This window comes from Plectrocnemia conspersa, unplaced genomic scaffold (genome assembly GCF_051122295.1).
Source record: "Plectrocnemia conspersa isolate PC_06_02 unplaced genomic scaffold, ASM5112229v1 ptg000003l, whole genome shotgun sequence".
NCBI classification, from domain to species: domain Eukaryota; kingdom Metazoa; phylum Arthropoda; class Insecta; order Trichoptera; family Polycentropodidae; genus Plectrocnemia; species Plectrocnemia conspersa.
This window is the reverse complement of record NW_028277167.1, coordinates 27770007-27786933: the sequence shown is the minus strand read 5'-3', so window position 1 is coordinate 27786933 and position 16927 is coordinate 27770007.

The window sequence follows — 16927 nt, the reverse complement described above, 5'->3', positions numbered from 1 at the left end:
TGAGTCCGAAAAGGGTTGAAAGAAATTTTGTATTTAATAAAAAAATGTAGGTATGTCAGCCCTTAGCAATCGTACCAAACAATAGCATGCTCAAAACGAATCAAATACAATTTATAAATTTCTTTATAATATTATAAAATACTAGACGGTTATGTATGTTAATGTAAATACACATGCGAAGTGCATCACCTTCTTCAAAGGCAACGTTTATATTTAATTTATTATTTTTAATTATATTACTGGTTATGTTCGAGCAATTTTAATTTTATTTATAAATAAATAATTTCAATGTTTGTGGTCTAATTGTCACAAGTGTTAATTATTTATTTCTTATAAAATAAAGAATAAACATTCTGTAAATGACTATGTTTGCGCTTCGATCCAAACTTCTTTATCCTCCAACGCGCCGTGTAGTATGTATTTAGTTAGGGGCTGCTTCACCCCCCAGCTGCGACGTCCCATTATTGCCCACTCTTTGATTTATTGGTTATGAATCAACGTCATAATGCTATCTACATAGCCATGTGGATATCGTACCCTCACCCCAAGCCGTTTTATTAGTTACGGCCGTGGATAAGACGCGAACATTACCGAAATTCATCCCCCGCAACCCCTTGCAAGAAATCTGCTGGAATGCACCAATCTCCAAAATTTTGGAAAGAAATATATCATCATTGTGTAACCTAACCATAGAACAGGAAATAAAGAGAATGCTGCCTCTGCTTCTTGACGGCCATCGATTTCAATTGAATTTTTTGAAGTCCCATTAAAAGTTAACGAACGTCACGGCTATAAATATTATAGTTTTCAATTAAAACGATGATTTAGTAGTTTGTAGGGTCACACGCGCGTGCGTTCAAACCCCGTGACGTATATTATTTATAATTTTTTTTGTATCATTGATTTATTGGTGGCATTTCATCATTCTGTGGCAGATGGTCGTTAGCTTGCTATAGACACAATGTATCGGCGATTAGATATCGAACGGTTTTTCGGAATAAAATATTTCATTTCATTGTTTGTATGTGTGTGTTTTTTATGGGTGTTTGATAAAATGCAAGAACAGGATAGAGAATGCCATAATTTCACGACTTGACACCTCCATAGAGACCCTTCCTTAGGAACATGGCGAACGAAGATATTTCAAGGGTTGTATTTGAATGCACCCTTCGCTCTGAGATTAAGCAAAAATATTTAAGTTTATGTTTATCCACTGACATATTTTAAATGTTCAGCAATTACAAAAAAAATATTTGTTTCTGCAAAAAATACAAAATTATTTTATAGTTGCATTTTTTATATATAAGATAATAATACAAATTATACAATTATTTAATTTGAAGCAAAGTTTTATTCCTAAAATATATTTATAAGATGAGAAAATATTTTTCTAGCTTTAAATTTGTACAAAAACAATGGTACATACATTGTCATTGTCAGATTATTGCATCTTTGAGACAGCATCATAATCAAATTTTCTTTCAGCGTCATACGCCTATGGATTTCATGGTTCTTTTAACTTTTTTGTAATATTTATTCAAGTAAAAAATATACATATATTCAGGCAAAGGATTATAAATAAGTTTTATGATATATAAATATAAGGAATTTAATAATTAATATTTGCGACTAAAATACGCTTTTAGTTGAATATTTTAAATACGATTTAATTACTGTGCCGCAAAGGGATTTTTATTGCAAAAATGATTTTACTGACTTTTCCTTATTTAAATAAAAGTCATAAACAGTTACTATGTGTCTATTTATTTTATAATTTAAAACTAAGGCAATTTATTTAAGTAATAAAAATATGGTAAATTTAGGTGATTTTTACAAATAATTAATAATATCACTTAGATTTAAAAATATGTTTTAATTATTTTTTTATATGTAAACACAATTTTTTTATAAATTGCTGAAATATTTCTATTTAAAATAAGAAGCTTTTAATTATTGCAATAAATATTTAAATTACCGCTAAATAATATTTTTATATTTGGTTACATAAAAATTAAACTATAAATTTAGACATAAATAAAAAAAATACTGTTATCCTACACACAAAGAGTTTTTTATTTGTTTTGCAGATATTTATGATGAGTTATAATTTTATGACTATTGTGAATCTTTTTTTAGGGCTTTTTTATTGTATTAACTTTAATATCAATAACCAGTAACTATTCTATAAAAAAACAGTATATATATTTTTTTAACAAACTATATTTTACTTCAATTTTCCCAACAATTAGTTCACGTTTTCTACGTAAAATATTTTGTAATATTACATATATTTAAGCCAAAATTATTTTAATATTAAAATAAATAGTTTAACAACCAGCAAATTATATTTTTTAAAATGTTATTACAATAAAAGTGAACTTAGGATTTAAACAAAATTTAGAAAAAAATAAATTTACGTTATTTTATAAACAAAACTTTTTTAGTCTTTTTTTAATAATTTTGATTATATTTTTTATAAGTAAATTTCTTTTTCAACTTAAATTTATTAAGCCATGTATATTTTTTGCCGAAATAATTGAATAATCTGACTTATATTTAATTTAATTTTTTAAAATGTAAGCACGACTTTTTTACAATTTACTTTAATTTTTCTAAAGTTTTTATTTATTGCAGTAAAAAGTGAAACTTTCAAATAATAATATATAATATTTTGGCATAGAAAAACTAATTTAATAATTTAGACTAATTAAAAAAAAATCAAACATATCTTGTAAAAGAAAATTTTTTGGCTTATTTTTATCACTTTTGCATATTATTGTGACAATTTTGCAACTTTTCTGTGACTCTCACGTTTTCAATTAATTTATATATTTTTATTTATTTTTCAAAATGTAGGTATAAACCCTTATATTTTTACATTACATTATCTACATAAAAAATCTAAAAGATCTACAACTTAAAAGTTTCAAGATTTCTATTTTCGCAATAAAAACTTCAACTATCGACAAACAATATTTTTTTACAGAAAAAGTAAACTTTGAATTAAGACCAATATATAAAAAAAATTAACTTGAGATTATTTTATAAGCGGATATTTCTTAGTTTTGCGGATAATTGTGGCAAGTGACTTTGCTGTGACAAAACTAAATATATTTTTGCCAGCTTAGTTTTATTTTATTTTTTTCTGTCAAATATTAACATCGCTATTATTGAATAGTAATTATTTAACCTTTTGTACTTAAAACAATTAAAAAAAGTTTTTTATTTTTGCAATAAATATTTTAACTACCATCAAATGACATTTTAAATATTTTATCATGACAAAATTAATTTTGACGAAATTTAAGAAATATTAATTTAGTCAAAATTAAGAAAAAACTTTAATAAAGTTGTCTTATGAACTATATTTTCAGCCAATATTTATCAGTTTTGTAGGTCCTTGTGATAGGTGACTATTTTTTTACTTTGCTGACACCTTAGTATTTTTTTAAATTTAACTTTTAAATTATTTTCTTACTATGATCATCAAATTAATCTGTAATATAATTAGGAGGTAAAAGTATTGTATTATTCAAATAAATAGTCAAATGATGATAAAAAAATTGTCACAGTTAAAGCAAGTTTCGAATTTGGTAAAATTTTTATAAAATGTTATAAACAAAACCTTTTTAATCTATTTCTATCATTTTTAAAATCATAACTTTTCTGCAATTCAACTAAATATATTTTTTCCACAAAGGCTTAATATTCTGATTTATTTAATTTTTATTTTTAATTAAATTATTCTTAATTATTTATTTTATAAAATCATAATTCTAATGCTTTTATAATGAATTATTTTTTTTAATAAACTTTAGTAAATAGCCTTAAATCTAGTATAAAAGTCAGTAAAAAATTATTTAAATAAATTGCCACAAAAATGAATCGCAAAATTTCAACAAAATTTACAGAAAAAATCGACGATCGTAATTGTAAATTTAAATATTTTTATTTTATATTTTATTTAACATATATTAAACCCACTTTTTATACCCCTGGCGGCTGCCCAGGTCAGATCCGTGTAAGCCACTTAAAACAAACAATTCCTATCTAACACTTCAGACGATGACTCATTTTACCATGCATAATTCTAGGGGTTCTTCAGAGTAAATTGTTTTTTTTTAAGGACACCACAGTTTTCTATAATTAAAATTTTTATGTTACTTTCTATTCAAAGCACGTTAACATCTTTATCCATTACATTTTAAACGCGTTTATATTAAATCTAACCAACCCTTATTATATTTTCCATGGCTATCTACAACATAAGAATATTGCATTTTCTTACTGAAATATGCGAAAATCTTTGCTTAGAATTTAATCATGTTTTCTTGGGCATATTTATGGAAATCTAGCACATTCAAAGTTTGAGCAGGCACACGAGTGGTATGACACCCGTCGCTCTTCTCGAATTATCTCCATCCAGATCCTCCACGTCACGTCTGGTGCATTAGGTGATTTTGGGCGACGTTTTCTGAAATGCAACCCCCAACCGCCAAATCGATACCATGTTGCCAGTGTTTGTAAAAAGCATCGGCAGACATTGTCAATAATGTTTCCCCCGGCGGACAGGTCTGGCTCCATCACACACAGTGAGAGCTAGAGCTACTTGGTATACTTATACCGGGGAATAGTGTTATTATACTCGTTGCAGCGTCAACGCATAAATCAATTTTATGGCCGCATCTAAATCAAACGCGTTTTAATGGCCGCGCCCCGTCATATCACCAGTCATATGTATGATAATTTACTGCGTATATGTGACGAATGCTCGAAATATTACAAAGGGGGACGCGAAGTCCGCTACGACGGATTACCCCATTTTCGCTTTGGCGGATTCGCGTGAGTTTCCCACATAAGGGTGACGGAGCTTGAGGATTTCAGTTTGACCTTGCGGGTAAAACAATGGTGTTTAAAGTTCAAAACGTATATGACTATCTGTGTCACCAAGCTTTATCCGGGGTCCACTTAAAATGCATAATATTTATTTAAATATTATAATATTTATAAAAAAAATGATTTACTATTTAATACATACAATATAAGATACAATGATACATTCTTAAAATTTGTTCCATACATAACTGCGTACATACAGACATATATAAAATACATAAATAGCTGGTCTTAAAAGTCAAAGAGCTGGAGTGTCGAGTTGAATTATTATCGGCCGTAATCTATTGTGGTTATGATGTATTCTTGGGATAATTGATTAATTACTGGAAGAGACATTGCATTACATAAATGCTTTGCGAATTAAAAGAAACGCTAGTTTAGATAATTGTACTTTAAATTAATAGGACTACTTTGAATAGAACAAAATTAATACTGAAAAAAAAAATGATTTTTTGATATTATTGAAAAAATAATATTTTTTATTACACCTTGAGTGTAAAATTTCTAATGACTTTGTCGAGAGCTTTCGATAGATTTTTGAGAAATAAAAAACTGTGGGCTTTGTTGTTTTAATCAAAAGGTATTTGTATTTAATTATTTTTTAATGCTACCCTAATTGGATAATCACCCAAATTATTACATTAATACGAATTGAAAGAAGTTTTTTCGCTACGCTTCGATTGTAAATTACAATAGTAAATAAAAAGCATATTTTTATTTGGTAACATATTGAAATCAGTAGGCACACGTGTGATAATTTATTTCGTATATGTGACGAATGCTTGGCATTATTCAGAAAAGAGCCCTCGCTTTCACGACTGTGTATGTTTTATGTTGTATGATAGGTACAGGACTTTTGCGCCCTAGAAAATATAAATCATCGATAAAAAAAATATATAATAATACAATATTTATAGTTATATTTAATTACTGATAACTAAAATGCAAACATACAATTAGCCTACTGATGTTTGAAAGTTCTCATAAAATGAGTATTGTTTACATTATTTTAAACCCATGGAATTTTTAATCTGTTTGCAGAGCACGTAGAATCGCCATTCTGCTACCATGACCAAATGTATGTGTAGCATCAAAGATGGCAAGGATCGCGGTAAACGGATTTAGCCCCCCTGCTATCCTAATACAAAGTGTTAGAGTGCATCCTTTTAACGTCGTGCCCTGTCTCGTCGGCCGGGCAATAAATTTACGGCTTTAAAACCCATCCAGATAAATCATTTTGATGTATTGGGGTGTACGAAATTAAAAATAATAATTGTTGTCAAAGGAACAACGGGCCGCAGGATACGTCAGGATGGGACGTTTTTATCTGGGGCAATCGTGTTTGCTAGAGACGATCGTGCATCACTCACTATCCTAGATAAAAGGGGAATCCTTTAATTCTTGGCAGTGGGGAATTACGAGGCATCTACCACAACAACATGACATTATCCTTTGTTTCAAGTAAATAAAACTAATTCTTAAAACAAACGTTCAAGATGTTAGTTCTCACATACTAAACAACTTGAACCATTTTGCACATATGGATGCATTTACACAAAAAAAAAATTTTATTTGTTCAGCGAAAAAATTCTTGACAAGGACTTAATCATATAAATATTCATAAATAATAGATTATAAAATTTTGAATGAAAATTTTATAATCTAGTATTTTTGAATCACCTAATTGTACAAACAGAATTTGCTCTTTTCATATTTAAAAAGTATAGAATAAATATGTTACTCTTAAATCGATAATAAATATTATATCCCAAATAAAATAATTCATTATGTATAATCGATATTAAAATTGCATTAAAATAATAAAAATCTGTTCACAACAAACGATCAAGTCGATTATAAATCATTAACAATAAATAATTACAATAGACTTAAATTCCGTTTTTTTTGTACAACCGTCCTCCGAGTATCCCTTGTGAATTTTAAGCAAATATTTTAAATTTTTTTTTCGGTTGAATGCAAAATGTTTGAGGATGCCGAAACGAAATGTCTCATAAAAGTTACACTATGAAACAATACTATCATTGTTTGTTAAATAGGATTTACTGTCCCTTTTCGATACACCGCTCTCACTACCACCACTAAATGAGTTTTGCAAAATAGAATAATAGCCGGAGAATTTTGCATCTTAAAAATTGTGTAAGACATGGATAAATTAAGTATGATATTAAAATTATAATAACAGGATACTCGTAAAAAATACAGGATATTTGCTAACTTTTAAAACGCGGAAGTCCAGGTTCTAATTCCATATAAATCCTAGTGTACAGGCTGCTGCCATTAAAGTACTGCTGACAATTTAATAAGTTGTAAGAAGCAATCAATACAGTTGGCTAATATAAAAATGTTTTAATCTAACAAAATAAGATCACACGTTTCTATGGAGATTCGGGGAAAAAATACTGCATCCTGACTGGGATTTTTAGACACCAAGTTTTCGCTAATAAATCACAATTAATCAATAATTTTTCAAGTACGGTTTGTAATTAACAACACTAAAAAAACTAAGCAATAAAGAGAGGCTAGAGTTAATCGATAAAACAAGTATTTTGTTACATCGTGACAATGCTTACACTAATTAGATTATTTTTTTTACTCAAATTCAATTAATTCTTCACGATATTTTTCAAGGTATTGGTCCTTTAACTATTAGAAACAGATAAAAAAATCATCGATCAAAAAGCCATATACATAATTGATTAACCATATACAAAAAGCGGAACTAAAAATATATATAACCCAGTAGTTCAGCCACAGGCGAAAGACAAATTTTATGTTGATATTCAATTACCATCAGTTTTATTTTAATTATATTTAATTATTTTTATGATCAACCTATCCTCTTTTTTATTGCTACAATATAGTAATGTTTCCATGCTTTATTTATACGATGAAGAACATTCTTCATGGACATTTCTTCATCAAGAAGAGAAGGTTTCTGACACATATAATACATTTCAGTCATTAAGCGCTTTTTATTTACTTCATTTTTAAATGTTCATGAGTCCATCACCTGTTACAGGTAGTACGCAAGCTCCACGCACAAGCATTACTTTTACGCGTAGATATTATCCAACTTAATGTAACGTGTAATGTCAGCCTTAAAAACCAATGAATCCGAAAACGATCCCACATCATTCGCAAAGGATCAATCATCTTTAACTGCGTTCGTCTGGATCGGGACCATCGCATTAGACACTTTTTCGCAAAGTATAAATATCGAGCGTGTTTGGTGGGGGTTTTGTGCTAGTATGTGTCGAAGCGAGCTCACCACCACAGGCACACAGTTGGAATACAATACAGGGAGAGCGTAATAACTATAAAGCAGGCCCATTACACGCCTTGGAACGACCAATTCAACAGCGCTAAAACTTGAGTGAATTCTGTCATAAAGTGCACGTCTACCCCGGCGTTGCGGGGGCGAGGAGGATAAACGCCGAACCCGAGGATGGGTAGCCTGCCTTTTCAAAGATTTATAACAATCTCGAGCAATTACCGGGGCCGGCTTGTGTGTATCGAAAAACCCGATTGTTTTCACTCGGTAGCAGCAGCGAGGATAATTCACGCGGAGCTTTTTTTATGGCGCTGGGCGCTTTCGATTTGGATTTGGGCAGTATTTGAATGGGAGTGGAGGCTCTCCGTCTTGCTGGTAGTAATTGGTTAAAGATTCAAAGGGAGTCGTTTAAAATAGTGTGGATAACACCATGATTATGATTAGATCGTAATGAAACATTACGCAATTTAATAAAACAAATAATAGGTACGTGAGGAGCCTATTTATTTATCCATTATGGGAATAACCAAGCAAAAATATGGTAAAACTAAAATTACAGTGGCGGATGACAACACATTCTTTGGCGGAACATGGCGAGAAGACGTCGACTGGCGGTGCCTCATCCCAACTAAACCACATATCATTTAATAAATAATACTACATAAGCTTAATCTGTGTTTAATTACCACTCGTCTAAATACATCTGCCAGAAATATAATACATAAATGACAAGATACATATATTCTAAAAAAATAAATATATATAAAGGTATCTCAATATATGAGCAGAAAAAATCCAGTTAGAATCCTGCAGAGCCGTTTCTCATTATTTAATATCTTAGTGATACTCATAAATAAAAATATATTTTTTTGCACGCTGCTAAAGCAATTATATTACAATTTTTTATAAATTTTGTGTCGGATGTGCTTATTTTGGTTTTTAAATACAGAGTTAATTGTTACTTATTTTTTCCAACAAATGAGATAGTCACATACAATTTGTATATGCAATTTATTTTTTACGTACGATAGCTCCAGTCAGCTCTAAGCAGTTTAAAATCTAGATTTTAAGCGTCGAGCAGGACTAGGATATGTGTAGAGAGAAGCGGCAGCTTCTATAATTTTCGATTGAATTTAGTTTTTGTAAAAATAACAAAACACAAAATCTGCCTTTTCTTAGTTGAAGTTTCTATAAACTTTCAAGTTAGAGAGCTTTTGAAGGTATGATGCATTGAAATTCGAAAGTAAATATTAAAATGTAAATATTAGAATTTTTAGAAAAATTCTCTGAATATTTACATATTCCAGTTAGTAATATTTGTTTGCCCGTTTTCTGTATTTATACTCATTTTCATCAAATATTTTGTTTTTCGCCTCCTTTTTATATTATAGAACGGGCCATTATCAAAAGGTGACTGTTGTGTAGTTTTGTAAAATATATTGCTACTGGCCATTAGACCAGATTACAAATGACCGTTTGGATGGCAATCCTGAATGCAAGTGTTATTTTTATTATTTAAGCAAGGAATTTGCAACATTTACTATAAATATTTTTTTCGTTTAAAGCGAATAATTTAGCCTAACTTGCAAAAAATATTTTCTAATGGTAGTGTTTCATTTAACAAAGAAATATTTTTTTGTATTCATTTAAAATCTGTTTTTGTATAACACGCACTGACCGGCTTTGTCACTGAGGCTTATGATTTAGATTTTCCCGCTTGAGAATTTAGCTAAAATCTTTTTGCCCGTTTAGGGAAATGTCCATTTGAACTCTTCACTGTGTTGTCCAATTAATAACTAAAAGTTAGTGTTATAAATAAACTAAAAAAAATTAATATTATAAAAGTTATAAATAAACACAAAAACATTAACATAAGCAAATAGAAACCAAAAATTGGCAGGCAACTAAAAGATAAAAGTATATTTCTCTCATAAAAATAATATTTATTATTTTTATTTATATAGAATAAAAAATATAAAAATAAGTAAATAATTAGATAATTTAACCGGTTTTAAAGTCAAATACTCTGAAATTGATGTTTACGACTAAACTAAACTCAAATTTAACTATGGATTTCAAATTTATAAAAACAACTTACTTAAAAAAATATTTCAAAAGTACAGTAGATAGTTTTTTCTACCAACTTTAATTCGTATGCATTTTAAAAATTATTTTTTTTTTACTTAAAATATTTTTTTATCATTTAAAATAATTGTTATTATTATTTATATATTTTTAATAAATAGTAGATAAAAAATACAAGTAATAATAAAATATCTTAGATATAAATCAAAAACATTTGAAAGAAAAAAATACAAGTAATCATAAGACTACTTAATAATAATACGGGCTCGAAAACCAGCAGCAGACTTGATTTTTTTATCTAATGCGCATATATAAATGCACTAATAATTAAAATCGACCCCAGAAGCAAAGCGTCATCTATTGATCATAAATTTAAATACTATAATTTATGTAGTTGTAACGCATTGAGATTACGCCTGTCAGAGTACAACGGAAAATTAAAACAGTATTGTATAATTGCTATGAATGTAATTTTTCTTGATTTGCAAATTGGTATGATAGGTTTTTAAAGTTTTATTCTGAATCATAGCTATTAAATACATTTTTGAAAAGCAGTGCAAAGTACTCAGAAAGAAAAATTAAAAAATTAAAATTTTATTCTACAGATATTAAAACATGATATAAAATATTTACTGACCCTAATTAGTGTATGTGAATATTTTAATTTCATTAAAAATAAATTATTTAATATACCTATAAAATTTTTTAATTAAATATATCCACTGTGAAAAATTCAATAATTTTTTATTGTTTGACTCTTAAGAAAGTACATATTTTAGAGCCATAAAGTTTACTTAATCTAAGCTATTTAAATGCTAAAATAAATAAACGATAACTTTCATATTTATGCAATAAGATTTATTATGTATATTTTTGCAAAGAGCAAATTCGTTTTTAATATAAAAATGCTTTCTCACATGTTATATAAAATGTATTATCTAGCTAGCGAGTGTCCTTTCCAAACAAAGAGTAGTTTTTTTGCTGTATTTATATGCGATTAATGTTTCGACACGAGAGTGCTATTAGATAACATTTGCAATATTTTTAATATTAACACAATTGTTTGCTTACGAGATATTTTTCCGATTATTGTGTGTAATACAATTTGTGACCTACCTTTCGAGTCGTGGTAATTTATCTTACTGTTTGTTTAAAATGGTCGATAGAATGACCTATAAATTATAATATATTGTGCAGGTAGCTAAGATCCTTAAAAATATATTTTGTATTGTATTATAGTTAAAACTCATTTTTAAATATTTTCTTAAATGATATCTTATTGCAAAAAACAAAAAGTTTATTGTTATTTTAAATGTAATTCGTTATTGTATCGTTATAGTTAGCAAGTTTAAACTTGTTATACATGCAATTTAATCTTAATGCGCTATTAGAATTATTACAGCATTATAAAAATCATTAGATATGTAGAGCCGCACTAACAGTAGCTTATTGCTATCTGGTATCTTGTTGACTGTTTTATATACACAACACATAAGCCTCGCGTTACGGTCGGCAAACACTAATTAAGGCGAATCATTAGATTTTATTTATTTATTTAATTAAAAACACACACACCTGTACGTTTTTAGAACGCTTTAAAATTGCTTCCCTTCGCTTCCACCGTGCACAATCATCATAGCTTCTAATTATCGAGAAAGAAAAGGGTGCGCGCCTGTTTCAACCCCCTAGCGCCCGTGTATTTTTTTTATGTTTGATTTATTCAAACGTCCCTCGGGCGTATGCATAAGGTAATTTATCTGCGCAATTGAGCATTGAAACTTTTTGCTTCTCTCGCCCACGCGCTAAATTTTCATATAGAGAAGTAGTCATGTAAATAAATTAAATTGATTTTTTAGATTTTTCCTTCCTAAAATATTTTCTAAATATTTATTTAAGGAAGAGAAATTAGTGTTGATAGCATACTTTTTTTTAAGAATAAGTAATAAAAAGTATTGATTCAAAACTTGGCTAAAATCCTTCGCTAAAAGAGGCCATGTACGTGTGGATGTGTACTCGGGCCGTCCATCTTTGGCCTGTCACTTCCTTTTGCTGATCGCAAAACTCACGTTAAAAATTATGGGCCATGGGTGTAGCCAAGCTCCTTTGCGAATCTTTTACACAGAGCATTACATATTTTTTATATTATTTTTCCTATTTGGCTGATTTAAAAACAACTGTATTTCATTAAATAACATACTTTTTTATATCCAAATTCAATGTGGAGGGGTAAATGTCTCTACCTACCTCAGCACTGATTAGAATTCACGTCAAAAACAATAAAATGATTCCGTCGCCTTCACAGTAGAAACATTCGACTATTTAGCAATAATATTTAGACTTTTATAAAAATATTACGATTTTTAATCAGTGAGAATAAAATATAGAAAGCATATCTAAACCGAATTTTGACCAATAGGAGAGCGCAAAATACAATTATCACTTCTCAGAAGTCAAAAATTTACGTCAAAAGCAATAAAATCGTGTCGGTGCCGTTGCAGTGGGAACGCTCGTTACCGAGCGTTCCCACTGCAACGTCACCGACACGATTTTATTGCTTTTGACGTAAATTTTTGACTTCTGAGAAGTGATAATGGTTTTTTGCGCCCTCCTATTGACCAAAATTCAATTTGAATACATTTTGATCAATACTATCATATAAAAAGTCCGTATTAGTATTGTCAAAGATAGCTTTTATATTTTTTAAATATAGAGTAAAATCAAATTGCAGACAAACGATGTAGTAATATCTGAGATGTGACGTCTATTTATATTTTTTCTGAGAGTTGAGTAGACTAAGTTTGTATTTTTGACTTGACCTAATGAAAATTCTAAAATTGAAATTCGTTTTAGAAGAGATGGTTGATTTGGGTTTGAACAGCAAATTTACGTTTCGCAATTATCAAATTGAGTTTCATATATTTTTTAGAACAGCATATAATTGTACTAGCGCCTATCAATTAAATTATATTTTTTCCACAGGAAATATATATATATACTGGTGAAAATGTATTTGGACTCCACAAGTGAAAATATAACTTCACCGAAAAATACACATACACTGTAACATTTATGCATTACATGTAAGTAAATAATGATAAGTATTTAAATATTTATATTATTACATACAGAAAAGTTTTAATCAATTTTACTAGCACATGGCTTATAAATTATATTTTCACTAGTAAAAATATGTATTTATCTGTGAAAATGTATTCGTATTAAATGTCACTGAAATGACTTATTTTAAAAAAAAATTTCGGGACAGATTTGAGACTGTTTTTTTTTATTTTCTTTGAGGTATAACTATATTTTTTTTAATAAAAATCAAGAACGTCATTTTAGATTTTACTGAGAGGAAAGGGGGAAAAAGTCAGTGAAAAAAGCCAGTCAATCATCATTTTTTTATTATTTGATTTCATTAAAATTAATAGTATTTATTTCGTTAAATTTAAGGGGGGCAAATGCCCATTACCCTGTCTCCCAAAATTACGTCATTGCGAATCAAGCGCCAGCAATGAGGAACTGGTACACTTCATCTCTAATGATTTTTGATATTTTTCTTATTATAATATATTAAAGTCTTTTTTTATTTTCTGCTTATATTTATATTAAAAATTATATGTATGTTTAATGAAAATTATAGTGAAGTTAAATTAGCTAAATTAGCTAAATAAATTAACAAAATAAAATAAATAATTTTTAAAAATATCATTTAAGATCATGGTGTTTTTAATTTAATTTTTAAATAAATATTTTTTAAAGAAGCAGTTAAATTAAAAATATGTTTTCATACATTTCTCTGGATTAGTTAGTAAAATAATATTTCCAATAAAAAAAAAAATTTAACTCTTAAATACATATTCATTGTAACAAATATGCATCATGAAGAACTGGATCATGAATTTGAATCATTCTTTGCCGAAAGCAAAACTGCTTTTTATAAGAATGACAGAACCTCATAAATGTATGTCCAAAATAATTGCTTGCATGACCTAAGATCTTCCTGCTCTCTGCTAGTTAATGCAGTGCCATTTGGAATATAGTTTCAAACTACATAATGGGTGAAAGCACACGTTTTTGTAGCACTCCTCTTCTGTGAACTAAGACAAATCATAGTAAAGGATAATGTTGGATAAGCCCTAGATTGTTTGTTTAGTTTTTTCTATTACTATTAACCAAATTTGTTACCTAATACTGCCAAGATATAGGCGAGTTTTAAGAACTCTTTCACATAAGAAAGCAACCCCTAAGCATAAGTCACCTCACCCGCTTCAGCCTCTGTAGCATAGCATGCCAACTGGAATTGCTCTGCATAATCTAATTTCAGCGTCCATTTGCGACACTTTTTAAAAATTAGCCTCGTATCTTGAGCTACGGCACTGAGAAGCCATTGACGCAGCCTCCTATCGCTCCGTGACTATGCTCAGCACCCTTCTTTCTTCGGTAACGCCGCCACCCGCCCCCGTCGGAACTTCCGCCACCCCCTTTTTCACCACCCCTCGTCGCAGACGGACATAACTCAGGGCGTTATCCCCGGGCCGATGTTGGGCCAGAGAGACATTTTCTCGGCGAAAATTACTGCCGATTGGGATTTGAGATTAGCGCGCCTCCCACGACTGAGTTATTGTATGCTGAGAACGTGGAACTCGGGGATGCGGGACAAAGAATATCCCGGGAAGGCTCGCGGGACCAGCCGCCGCCTACAATATGACAACCCTGGGAATCGGCTGAAACGGCGGTCCGCAAGCAAATAATTACCGAGGATTGCTTTCCTGAGAGCTTAAGCGGCTATGCGTAATTCTAGAGAGTGACTCTTACACAACTTGAATCAGTTAAAATAACTAATTAAAATATACTTAGACACAGTTAGGAATAGTACTTTAAAAATCAGCATAATATAAATTTCAATTAGAACAACATAAGCATGTAAATACGGATAGTGACGGGTGGCAATTAGATACAGATTGGGCCGCTGCAGTGGATGCTTATTAAAGTATAGTAATAATATCCGTCGCCAGTTGTGGTTAATAAAAAAATAGTGTTGCTCTTCACCGCCACGTCAGTGTTGCCAGTATGCTACCTAGCTTATGGCTAAATAAATCAGCCCCCACAACGACACCTACTGAAATAATTGTCCAAGAAATATGTATTGATTAAGATTGAGAAATGTGCATTGTGTGATTATGTGCATATATAATAGATACGCAAAAAATAAATATGCTTAGAATCGTGTAGCTATATTTGCAAAAATAAAATTAATCAGCATATATTTTGCATGTAGTTATACGATGTTTATCATTAGCTTAGTTTTATTAAATTTTAATTACCGCACAGGTATCGCCTGTTTGATCAGTCTCGACTGTAGGCAGATAAGCCATATTGTTGTTCGAGCAGTCGCGATTAAAGCAAATATCCTGTTCTAGAAGGCAGGTGCATTGTTGTTTGTCGAAGCTTTGTGACTTTAATCAGGTTTTATTGGTTGGCTCGTGACGTTGTCTGATTTTGTGTTTGTCCAACACGGAATATAAAGCAAAGTACACCACAACAACAAGGTCGCGGAGGATAAACTGCGTCACGAGACAACTACCGCTGCTTATTGGGTACTTAGGTACTACTATCTAATCTAAACAAGATCTAGGTTTGCTCATTTTGACATTTGAATTATGGCGTTGATCTGCACTTGCGCTATGATTATGGTTTTTAATTGCTATAGAACCGAGTTAAAAAGTTGTATTTGGATTCTGTTATTCAAATATGGCTAGGATTTTGCAAGATAATGCGCTCTATTAGAATAAATATTCAAGATTATGCCCCGCGAGTGGGCAAATATTTTGCTTTGTGGATGTGAAATATTTTCTTGCTTACATCAGCTAACGTATATTATAAAACTAAAACCTATTTACGAAACACTACTATTCCAGAAATAAAGACAAATATAACCAACATAGAGCTGAGTATTGAAAATCTATGCGATTTTATCTGTATATTTTTTTTATGTAAGAAGATTTATAATAACCATATATAAGTTTAAAATCGATTTTGATCATAAAAGAAACAAGCTTTTTTATGTAGTCGCACATGTACAAACTTAAGCTAATCACATTTTTTTTTTTTTTTTTTTTAAATATTTTTTTGCTTTCATAAATACAGTTCTTGAAATATCTCAAAAGTTGCTGTTTTATAAAAAAATATGTTGTCCATTTCAATCTCTTTAAAGTAGCATGTGCTTATTTTTATTTATCAATTACGTTCGATGAGATATCAGCATCACAAAATAGTTTGTTTCTTTTGGACCACTGTATTATATGAACTTAATACTTTAAAACATGACAGTTTTCATTTATATTACGTACACTAAGGATTAAAATGTAATTCCCACACTTACACCAAGGTTACAACTGTTTTAACGTCAAATGGTAGTAGACGTATGCGAATCGTAAAATTATATTGTTATTATAACAAAGTACCACAGTGTACCATACTCGTCCGAATTATTCCTACACATACCATTTTGACGCCCACCCTTTTCCCACCGGCTCGATGCCCACGAATCGTCCTTATCCCCTTTATAAACAATCGCATCTGAAGCGGTCCAGATAAGAGACGCTGCTTTTTTCCCACTGCTTTACCGCTGCGCAAATATGTTGAAATGGC